This window comes from Leiobunum rupestre, chromosome 11 (assembly GCF_980474605.1).
Source record: "Leiobunum rupestre chromosome 11, qqLeiRupe1.1.hap1, whole genome shotgun sequence".
Classification (NCBI taxonomy): Eukaryota; Metazoa; Arthropoda; class Arachnida; order Opiliones; family Sclerosomatidae; genus Leiobunum; species Leiobunum rupestre.
This window is the reverse complement of record NC_143394.1, coordinates 15,231,453-15,243,972: the sequence shown is the minus strand read 5'-3', so window position 1 is coordinate 15,243,972 and position 12,520 is coordinate 15,231,453.

Below are 12,520 nucleotides of genomic sequence, written 5' to 3'. Positions count from 1 at the left end.
AAAGTTTTCGACTTTTGGTTGCACTTGCTGTGAAACGGAAATGGGTGATTCGACACATAGACATTTCAAGCGCTTATCTACATGACACAATACAAGAAAAATATATATGCATCAACCAGAATTCTTTGTAGAAGAAGGAAAAGAAGATTGGGTATGTCATTTGCAAAAGAGTTTATATGGGTTGAAACAGTCCGGTCGTGAATGGAACAAGCATTTTGACGCGTTTTTCAAAACGGAAAACTTGACTAGATCAAAGACAGACCCATGCATTTACTACAATCTCGACGATGGTATTATATTGGGAATGTACGTAGATGACACTCCTGTAATCGCTAAAGATGATGAAACAGCCGATCATTTCATAAATAAGTTAAAAGCCGCTTTCGACATACATGACTTAAGCTGGTTTCACACTCGACGGAAAATTAGCAGCGTAAAGTTGAACGTAAGCGGTATATCGAATGGGAATCAATTTTCAGCTCGGCGTTTATTATCGTCTTTCCGGCATATTTTCCGTCGAGTGTGAAACCAGCTTTAGGCTTTGCAGAAACGTGTTGTCCATTAGCATTACTAACAACGAAGACGGATCATTGTCATTAAGCCAAAAGACATATATCGAAAAATTGTTACAAACATTTGGAATGAGCAACTCTAAAGGGATAAAAACACCATGGGACATCAGTATTAAACTGACCAAACCATCTGACGAAGAATGGGCAAATGAAGAAAGCAATTACGACAACGTCCCATACAGACAGGCAGTGGGTAGTATCCTATACCTAGCAAGCATGACCAGACCTGATTTGTCGTTTCCCGCCACATATCTTAGTCAATTCAATGAGCGATTCTCCACAGAACACTGGACAAGTGTGACAAGTGTGAAAAAACAAAGGACTATAAACTAGTGTTTAACCACAATTCAGAGGGCCTCAAGGCATAAAGCGACGCTGATTGGGCGAGAGATCAAACAGATAGGAAATCCTATAGTGGATATATTTTTATGGTAGGTGGCACCGCTATTTTATGGTGTAGTAGAAAACAAAAGACAACCGCTCTCTCAACCGTCGAAGCAGAGTATTTGGCAATGCGCGAAGCATATTAACAGAGCTAGGCGAGAAGAACTTGGTAGAGATATCACCAATAATTGACAATCAAGGAGCGATGTGTTTGGCAAAGAACCCAGTTAGTTCTGACAGAAGTAAACACATCGACATAAAACATTTCTTCCTCAGAGAAATGGTTGACGAAAGTAAAGTCGCTTTCAATTATGTCGCAACTGAAAACAACCTGGCCGACATGTTTACAAAACCACTCGATGCATCGCACTTGAAAAAACATTGTGAACATTTTGGTCTCCGCTTGGACTAACACTACATCGACAAGGGGAATTGTTGGACAGACGCACATAAAAGTAGCATAAACTGTGTCGAAATCGTGAGTCCTGCACGCGAACTTTGTTCTCTCTTTCGCTTTTTGTTGTTTTTGTTTACGAGAGAAACTCTACGCAGTTGCTCGCGAGTTACTAAACGAAGTGTATGGCAATTTAATCTTTTGAGTAATAAACTTAGTTCTTTATTGTTAAAACTTTGGTAATTCTTATTTCGAATATATAACTACACCTGTTACGATCCATTATTAACAGAAAACAAATATTAAATTTAATACGATTATACTTTAGTGATTATCCCCAAACGTTTTAAATTTTCAAATCCAACACCCCCAGCGAAATCCTAATGGAATTTCCCGAGCTTGGTTATATGCAAAACAAACGTCTGAAATTTGTATATCTGTCGTAGGAAAGATCAAAGAACCTTATACATGAGTTCTGTTATAGCCTCAACTACGATTAAAATAATAAAATTCCTAAATTAGTCACTTACTGAACCTGTAAAATTGCTAAATTAGTCACTCACTGAACACGTATTGAAATTTTTTCAGTCACTCACAAAGGTTTATAACTAAATCATGAAATATTTAAACAAAGGAAAGAAAAAGTACTTACATATTAGCATAAGTGTATAATATAGAAACGTAAGTGTGGCACTTCCTATTCTTCACTTCCTATTCACAAGACAGACTGCAATACAGGCTTCGTCGCCGTTTTGCATCCGCTTGCTAACGCGTCAAACGTAGCCTTTGACAGCGCTTCGCTAGGGGGAGATTTCCTTTTTATGATGACGTCACTTCGTTACTAGCTTTCAGTAAAATATTAACCAAAGTGAGAAACTTATGAAACAATATTATAGACGTATGATATTAGCATATGTAACATAATTACTCACTATTACTAATATGATATTAGTAAAGTATATTTTAGCCGCTTTTAACGACTAAAAAAACCAGGCTAATACGCATTCATTACTATGCAGCCAATTTAACAAAGGGAATGGATCCCGCCTGGAGACAATTGTGCTAATAGCGAGCCTACGGAACCCAGCGAAATCGAGTGACGGGTTACGAGGGTAGAAAACGCCATGAATCCTCCTCACTGAACAAACTTCAATCTCAAAGACAGGGTTGCCAATGTTTGAGAGTAGAAATTCCCTCTAATTTAATTGAAACTTTTTGTTGCACTAAGCAATTGCTAATCTCGTTTAATGGTAATCTAACTTTCATGGGAAAACTTTTAACACTTTAAGTGTATGATTAGCGTTTCAAAATGACAAATAACTCTGTTTAGTAGACGTAAATCCAACAGTTTATACGTAGTTCTATGTAAACAAATGACCAAATGAAGAAAAATTTACAAAATAATTTGGTTTAGTTACGTGTAACACTTTGTCTTTGATAAAACGTCTTTGCTGCGTCGCGAGCCTCCCTTATCGGTAAAATGTTTCTAGTAAAATTCCATGATCCAAATCCGCCTACCAAGACCTACCGTTTCGTGGAACAGTAATTATTGAGTTGGAGAGTTAGGCCTAGTAAATGAACTTAATCAAATAATGTTGGCGCCATCTATCGTGTTATTGAAAAACTAAACCGTAATATATTTTGTAAAAGTGTCTGCTTATAGAAACAGATGGCGCCAACACGATTGGATAAAGTTGAATCTTAAGCCTAATTCTACTACTCAAATAAAACGTGTTCCGTGAATCACAGATTTGTTTGTATCTCTTGTTCGTATTCTACGGTTTCTACCTCATTGGATATAACCATAGAGATATAAAAGAAATAGAGGCACTATTGTATCTGGAAAAGTTGACCGCGAATGCCGACCCCCTTTTCGCTAATGAAGGAACTAGGAAGCCATGAGATGGGCAGATTACGTGGCGCCATCGACGCGAGGTGAAATGAAATACATTATGCCTTTTGGAATATCAACTGTCATTTGATGTAAACAAAGAAAGGATAGATGGCGTTGCGAATTCTGCCCATCTCCGCTCTCATACATTCGTGGGGGGGATGAATTTTCCCGGTCAAAAACTGGGGTGCCTTAACGCGGTAATCTTCCCTCTATTTCTTTTCTATCTCTATGGATACAACTTCGTCGAAAGTGGACGTGACTCGTGACGAGAGTTAACTTTCAAAGTGAATTACTCTTAATTTTAAAAACCATACCTCTACTTATGCAAAGTACAGCAAGTTATTTTAATAAAGGTAAGCAAGAATATTATTTCAAATTTGTTGGGATCAATACAAAAGATATGTATGTAAATTATCAAAACTTACATATATTTGTAGCTAACCCTTGGTCCCGAATATCGTGTATATTCAAAAATTTACCTTTGGGATATTATGTTAATTATGTTAAATAAAAATATTTCCGCTTCTCAGTTTGTCACAGGCTTCCAGTTGGGCGGTTTTCCAGCCAAACATATTTCCAAACTTTCTTACGTTGTCACGGTCACTCACGAATAATCAAGTATACACAATCCCCTTCGCTAAGGATTTCGAGACCCTTTATTAACCACGCAATCATCCCTACTTTGGCCCCCGGTAGTGCCAAATTGTTGGACCCGTAGAGCCGCAATTGTTACAGCGAAAGTGACGGCAGGCTGCTTAAGTGCCGGGGGATTAATTGTACATATTTCAGTTGAGAATTTCAAGGTAGAAGATAAAAATGTTGATTTCAATAGCGCTAAATTATTAATATTGAATTGGTACTAATTCAAACATTACAACAATGCGTACGCCGATTGTTAGGTCCCTCGAATTGGCTTAAATCGTACTTAAAAGTTAATAATGGCCTACAGAGGAAATATTATTTTCTGTTGGTTGACCTTATAGATATATCTGTCCTAAAGTTTTGTAATATTACGTGGTGGCATCGGCAACATTGTAAGCATTTACAAAGTTTTATTATTTCAGTCGGGTCGGGTAAAATTTATTGTTGACAAAGTTTGCTCAGAAGAATCGCCGGCTTCCGATCAAGGCTTAAATTGACAGTTATTACCCGATTGCTTGACTATGGAACAAACCAAGGCTAGTTTGTTCCATGGCTTGACCTCGAACCAAAATAAAATTCGTGACCGAAACGATTCTAGGCGGCGCTACGGAGCCACACTTTTTCAAAGTACCGAGGTAGCTCCTATGATCTAGCGTCTGCTATTGTAAAAATATAGAAAATGCCTAAATCAGGATATCGTTATTGTTAACACCAAACATCGATCATAATCGTATAATTCTTAAAATTGCCTACCATAAAATGTCCTTAAGATAGTTTACTGGCCGCCAAACGGTAAAAGCGTCTACTAATGCGCTACCTATCTAGTTGGAGACCGCAACCAAAAGAGGCTGTAACGTAAGCTTTCGGTCGCGAATTGTAAACGATTACTTGGAAGTCAGATAAGCTTTGAAAAACCTAAACATTATGAAAGGTAAACCAAAGGGCGCCAATCTTAGTGTTATCAATAAGGTAATGTTTGCATTAATTCTACCTCATGCTACTTCAAGTAGCGTAGCCTGAATTTTAGTTCCGGATTGGGGCACACGCAACTGAAAGAAAAGTAATAGACAATTCTACATTTAACCATACCATGCCTATTGTGCCCCCAGTCGACGCCAAGGGCTTCTTCTATAATACACATTGGAAAACATTCATTTTAATTAAAAATAGGCCACTAACACGATCTCATAAACGTTCGCTGCTCCTATAATATTTTTTTTTTGACATCCACACATCGGTGTCGACCCAAGGCCTTAGACACCAGCACTCAATAACTGATTAATCAGGGCGAGATATGTGTAACGGCCACGCCAACGGGGGGATACGTGGGGACAGGGGTGGGGACACCCGTGGCGGAAGTATGCCGACCACCCGTTCGGGGATTGGTGGTCGTCCTCACACGGCCATCCACAAACTCTGCCTCCCGGACGCCTGGGATTACAGGAGTCAGCCACTACTCCCGGCTCCTATAATATTTGGCCGCGAGACTGAAAGTACGAGTGTAATTTAAGATCTCAGCCTCATTAGCATACGCGCTGACCTTTGGTTTTTTAAACAACTTCATTTGATAAAAGTAGCGATAAGTTTAAAAGCAATTACATACAAGTATAAAAACTTTTAAATTAAATATAAATAACATAATGTTACCGAAAACCTTTTCACTTTCTAGATCCACTAGACTCACTATAAACACAATCTAAACGGACAGCACATGAAAACTGAAATGGACATGTGCGATTGTTTGGACCTCCGCTGCCCAGGCTGCCATTTTCCTTGCAAGAAATGTAAATCTTCGAAATGCGGCCAAATTTGCAGGTCGAAGCGAAATGGCCGATACGAGCAAGTGGCTGTAGAAATGACACCGCTCGTGGTGAAACATCTGAGAAACCAACACAAATAATCTCTTATTTCCATTCCTTTTGCGCTCATTATCTTCTCTGTTATTGTGAAAAATATAAATTGTACAGCAGCCTGTTTGGTACACCAATTTAAGGGTAATAAAATTACTATGTTTACGTCAAACGAGTAAATTTCTTTTTAACGTGATTTTTACATCTAGAATTCGTATTCTGACAATCGCGGGAATTGAGCGGGTAATACTCCCTTTCGACTGAAATTGGGGGGTAAAAGGGGTAAATGTTTGGATCCCACGGTGGCCATTGTCGTTTTTCTTTCCATGGATGTTGGATGTTCTCGATTGGCATATGTCTTCAAAGCCATCAATTGTGGCAGATTTTGTATCATACTGTAGTTTCGGAGTTTTCTTCGGTTATATCTATATTTTTATTACATAGTTTAACAGAGTCTTTTGGTTCATCCCGTTCTCTGCCAGTGGTAGGAATGTTGGTCATAGCTACATCAATTTAACTGCATTCATCTGCGTAGTCATTTGGATCATCTTCAAAAAGCTCAGCTGAGCTGAGCAAAAAGGTGAAATATGTTCAGTATACTACGGCCAAGAAGGGGCAGGAATTTGAGTGATAATAAATAGTTTCAAAAGTAAACAAATTCGATTATAGGTTAGTTTTGGGTTCACACTCATGAGTAATTTAAAAAGATTACCATATACTTTTTAAAATTATGTAGTTTTAGGCTGTCACCCACTAGTGACTGACGCCGTATGTATATATCAGAACATACATAACCGTAATGTTAACCACAATTGTTTACTACCCGTTAACCGCTTATTTAATTAATAAAACATCGAAGTTTTAACCAAGTGGACAATACCAATGTACAAAAATGATACTATGTATAAATGTTTTCGTTTTCAGTCTATATATAGCGGCCTTTTTGAAGTAAGTTGGTGAAATATTTGTACGATTAAATATTAATTGAAACTAATACTTGGTTTATGGTTACCTAAATATTTTATCAAATTTGGACTAAGTTTTACAATAGGTCCATGTAAAATAGTTATATTTTTAGTACGATATATCTGTAACCATAAATTTACATTAATATGACACTCACATTCGAAACGTTTACTGAGGACTGGTCACAAGAGAGGCAATATAACGGGCTTCGGCGCCGTTTTACGACCGCTCGCTCTCAAGTCTCGTATAGCCTTTAACGTGATGACGTCTTTAAAAGCTCTCACAAGGAGACTACCCGAGGTATTTATCTCCGATTTTGTTGAAACTCGGAGGTTAGGTAGCCCTTATGATAGTATAAAAACTGCCAAACGGAAAATTTGCAATGGGCTTTTGTTTTCCCAAGGCAACCGAAAATGTTTTTTATATCTCAAAACAAAACCTCCATTTAAAAAAGCTTAGGATTTTCTTGGTTTACTTACTTCAGAAATCTAAAAAAATTTAGTTTTTTTTAATTAATCAATTTTGGTTCCATTTTAACAAATTTGGGTAACCCAGAAAATACCATGCTTTTTTAAATGGAGAGGTCAAAAACATTTACGGTTGTCATAGGAAAACTAATGCCCATTGCAACTTTTTCCTTTAGCAATTTTCATGCAATGGGGTTTAGTTTTCCTATCATGTCACTGGTTGTGGAGCATTAAATTATATTTTAATAAAATAAATCAATATTATACACGGTGAAACACGTCCGTCGAGCCGGATTTGAACCAGCGTCCTATAGATAATTTTGCCAGTCACCCTCTACAGCCCACCGCTCTACCAACTAACCTATCGACGGATGATAAGCATAAAATTATATTTTAATTAAAATAATCAATATTACAAACGATGAAAGACGTCCGTCGAGACGGATTTTAACCAGTGAACTATGGATATCTTTGCCACGTGCCCTCTACCATCTGAGCTATCGACGGTTGAAGAGCATAAAATTATATTTTTTATTACAATAATCAATATTATAAACGGTGACAAACGTCCGTCCCGACGGATTTGAACCAGCGACCTAAGATGAGTTTACCATTCGCCCTTTACAGGCCACCGCTCTACCACCTGAGCTATCGACGGTTTGGGAAACTGAAATTAAATTTTTATTAAAATAATGAAATTTATAAACGATGAAAGACATTCGTCGAGACGGATTTGAACCAGCGACCTATGTATAACTTTGTCACTCACCCTCTACAGTCCACCGCTCTACCAACTAAGCTATAGACGGTTAAGGAACTTGAAATTATATTTTTAATAAAATAATTAATAAAATAAACGATGAAACACGTTCGTCGAGCCGGGTTTGAACAAGCGACCTATGGATAACTTTGCCACTCCCCCTCTACAGTTCTTCTCTCTACCAACTGAGCTATAGACGGTTGAGGAGCGTGAAATTATATTTTAATTAAAATAATCAATATTATAAACGATGAAAGACGTCCGTCGAGCCGGACTTGAACCAGCGACCTATGGATAAGATTGCCACTCGCCCTCTACAGTGCACCGCTCTACCAACTGAGCTACCGACGGTTAAGGAACATGAAATTATATTTTAATTAAAATAATCAATATAATACACGATGAAAGACGTCCGTCTAGACGGATTTGAAACAGTGAACTATGGATATCTTTGCCACGCTTTTTACCTCTCCGAGGGGACAAAGTCCCCTAGGAGGGGTTATACAACGACCGTGTCTGTCTGTGGGTCTGTGGGTGGGTCTGTCTGTCTGTCAGGACTGCGAACGCGTTCGCATTTTCGGTGCAAAGTGTAATCACTGCGTACGCAGTTTCTCAAAGGGTTGGCAAAACCACCGTGTGACGGTGAGCGTTAACGGATGCATTTGCGATTTGGTTTGGATGGTGTTTTTTCGCTCACCGTCGTGACGGTTTGGTGTATTACGTTTTTGTAATGTTTATGCGTAGGTTGTGAGTGTTGAATTTGTTGTGTTTGTGTTCTGATGGTTGTGCATGTTGAGTCTGTTGTGTTTATCTGGGCGTTTTCTCTCCAACTTCTTCTTAATGACTTTGGGACGGACCGAGTGCTGAGTGTAATGCTACCTCTCAACGTCCAATGGCAGGGTTTCCACCAGTTGTACACGGTATTCGTCTTAGTATCAGTTTGCGATCGCATCGGGCGGGATTTGAACCCGAGACCTCCTAATTGACAGGCGGACGTTCTACCACAGAACCACCGACACTTGTTACGCCTTATTGAAAATTAGACCTTCAGCTTTATCGGAAGCGTATTTAATAGAGTAGGAAATTTTGGTTTAATTGAAATAGAATTGAAATTGAAATTATTGCATCGAAGAAATTCTAATTTAGCGTTTCTCTATTGATTAAAAACAAATGCGCCACCCAGGTTTCGAACCCAGACCATTCGGCTTTGCCGTCGAGCGCTCTACCACAGAACCACCGATAGCTGCTTAGATTCACTGAAATTAAGACAGGCATCGTAAGCATAATAGGTAATAAAGTCTTTTTTTATTAATGAATTTATGAAGGCCTAATCTGGTATTTTTTAAAGGTTAAATCTTGTTTTAGCGCAGTCAGCCGAGATTAGAGGGTTAAAGGGTAGACCCTGTGGGTGGTCCACTTTCTTAACGACCTATATATAGTTCTGTTAATTCAAAGGAGATAATTTAACGTTAATTGCTTTAAGAGCTGGCGGTTAGTCAAGTGGCTCTCTGTGCTTTGTTGATGGTAAGGTTTTTGCTTCTTGTAAATACATTTGGTGTGGATATTTGGATATCTACGATTTCTAACGCAGTCAATGATTTCTTGGGTGTGCGAGGCATTATATGATATTGGAAATTGGACGGCATTGGTCTTTTTCATGTGGTATGCGTCACAACGTCAACAGGAAGTGAACGAGTCGTCCACTACCAGATATCTACGGTATCTTCATCAAGGGCGAGTGTTGAAATAAAATGAGCGTTAAAGATGCGGCAAGTATTTCGTAAGCGAGTAATTCCAAAAAGCCTCTGTAGATATTTCTTTCATTAAAATTTGCTTCGTATTATATTTAACTGATAAACTTGTTCTGTAAAAGGGTTTAATTCAATTGTGCATTGTTATAGTACGTCTAACTTACTGTTGTAACTACTTAACTTATGATATTCTGAATAAATTAAAATTGGTCGTTTCGTCTCAATTATTTTAATTATAATTAAAATTTTATACCGGGCGGGATAGAAATGGGTTAATATTTTTAACAAATAACTCTAAATTGCGGAGATATATCTTTAAGGGTTATCTCGAGAAATTAATACCACTAGGGACAATTCTTCCGAGGAAAGGTATATTTTGGCTTGCCAACTTGTTTTTAATTTTTTTTTATTTAAAAATTTTATATTGTTACATGCATTATTGCACAGAGTTAATATTTAAAACAAATTGAACAATTGAAACCTTCGTACATCGAGAAAAGTTATATATATGAGAAGCACAGTGTTTTTAAAAGCATTACACAATTGAAGTTAGAAACAACATGAAAATTAAGTACGCAAAATATCATTGATAAAAAATCCTCAGTAATTGAAAATATGAACTACTGCAAATACAACAAAATGCACATTTCAATAAGGTACTTAAAAACTTAATGACCATAGGGATATCTCCAAGATTATTGTGACCCCTCATGTGTTACGAAAAATATATATTGCTGCTGTACAACCCGGCTTATGAAGGAGTAGCCATCGCACGCGGTACCGAGCCTCGGTTTTTATGAGAGCACGAAAACGGGGAAAAAGCGTACGCTTATTGGTTATCTTCCCCAAATTATACAAACAACGGTTACTCCAAATGGCTTCTTTGGCGATAGCAGTTAATATGGAACCGACCTCCCAATGCTCCTTAGAGGAAGCATTTTTAGGCTTGAGTCCAAAGACGATAAAACGCGTCCACATGTTTTTTGCACCTACCAGCGTGTGCAGCGACAACACTGAAGCAAATAACCAATCGAGCCATTCGTGCGTATCTTGACATTCCAAAAATAAATGCGGGACTTTTCAAGGTCACAAAGCGGGCACTGATCATCGTCTGTTATGCCGGCGCGAAATAGCCGCTGATGACCAAGAACCCCATATGATAAACTCGGAGATTCATACTTGACAAACGGGGACCCAACGTAGCATTGACAAGTGATGGAACCCGGAACTTCTGTAAAGGGCCCCCGAAGTAAGCTCGCCAACTTTCTTCACCATTTGATTCCGGAACCGGGGTTACCGCATTGAAAGTTTTGGAAATTGAATTAAATGTAATTTTGTCCAATTCCACCGAGATACCGGCGTCCGCGACTAGCGCGAACGTTGGCCTTGTCTCAAGCTCGTACACCTCTTTACTATTTATCACTCGATGCACCGTAGGAGGGGGAGAATCTTTGATCCTTTGAATACGTGGTCAATTCCAAAAACGATTCATCTGGAAGAAACCCCAGGATGACCTCGTAGCAAATATCTTTAAGGTAGACCACGCCGCTCGGCCAAGGAAACATTCGTGATTAATAGATTTGAGTTATAAAACAGGGGTTCCAGAACAGGGTTTGGTCAAAGGAACCAAGGTCCAATGCGTGAGAGCCAAGAACTCTTTCCAAGCCAAAAACATCGATCCATTTCGCTTCGGCATAGCGCAATTTGCGCAAAGCAGACGACGTTCAATTCTAATCCGGAGCATTGACAGACCCTGGCGAAGCCCGCCGCCATATTCGTTGAATGCTACATGTGAAGGCTTGGACCCGGTAGCGAGCTGCAAACATTCCTTTAGACGAAGTACCTTCTGTTTGATCCGAAGATTGATGAATCCAAACCCGCCTTGACTCTTATGGTGAGTTAAGGTTTCGTACGATAGCGAATGTGGGCTATCCTTCCAAATAAAATCCAACATGAGCGCTTAAAATCAGAGAACCAGTGGTCCGGTAAATCAAAAACCTCCGGTATAAGCCACAATATCGATGCTCCTAACACGTTAATGATAATGACTTTCCCAAAAATGGTCAAACTACGACCTTCCAACCGTGTAGGACATTTTAAAATTTTTCATATTGGCCCTCCCAGTTGATCGTGGAAACGACGTCATGGTCATAGCACAAGGTCACGCCCAATACCTTTATTGAGCGGGCGCTAATAACAAGTCCATCCACAGTCTGGTCCGCGCGAAATCTCAAAGAGCCGAGCCAACAACCAGAACTTTTTTCAAGATTTATGGCAGCTCCCGAAGACTGACAATAAAGTTCAATATCCTCCAAAACGTAAATAACATCCCGAGGCCCAGCGACGAGAATGGATGTGTCATCAATATGTTGAAACACCACAGGTGACGGTGTTAAGTCCGTGAGCATTATCCGAGAAATACGTTTGTCCGTTTCGAGTAAAGCGCAAAAAGGCTCAGACGATAGAACGTACAGCAAGGGACGAACCGAGCGGCTAATGACAAAAGAATCGGTAACATATCCATGAATCTTAATAGCTGTCTTGGCGCCAACTAAAAACATCTGAATCCAAGCGCGTAAGCATTCGCCGAAACCAAAGGCTTCTAAGATTGCAAATAGATACGGCCATTCCACCCGATCGAACGCTTTTAACAAATCGAGTTGAAGAAAAATCCCTGGCCTATTTTCCATTTTTAAAAACTCCATGACATCAGACAGAAAACGGGGAGTATCGGAAATGGTACGCCCACGAATGCCACCAGTTTGACACGATGACGTAATTAAAGGTAAAAGCGGCGAAACACGGCGAGTAAAAACTTAGCAAGGAGTTTCCTATCGCCA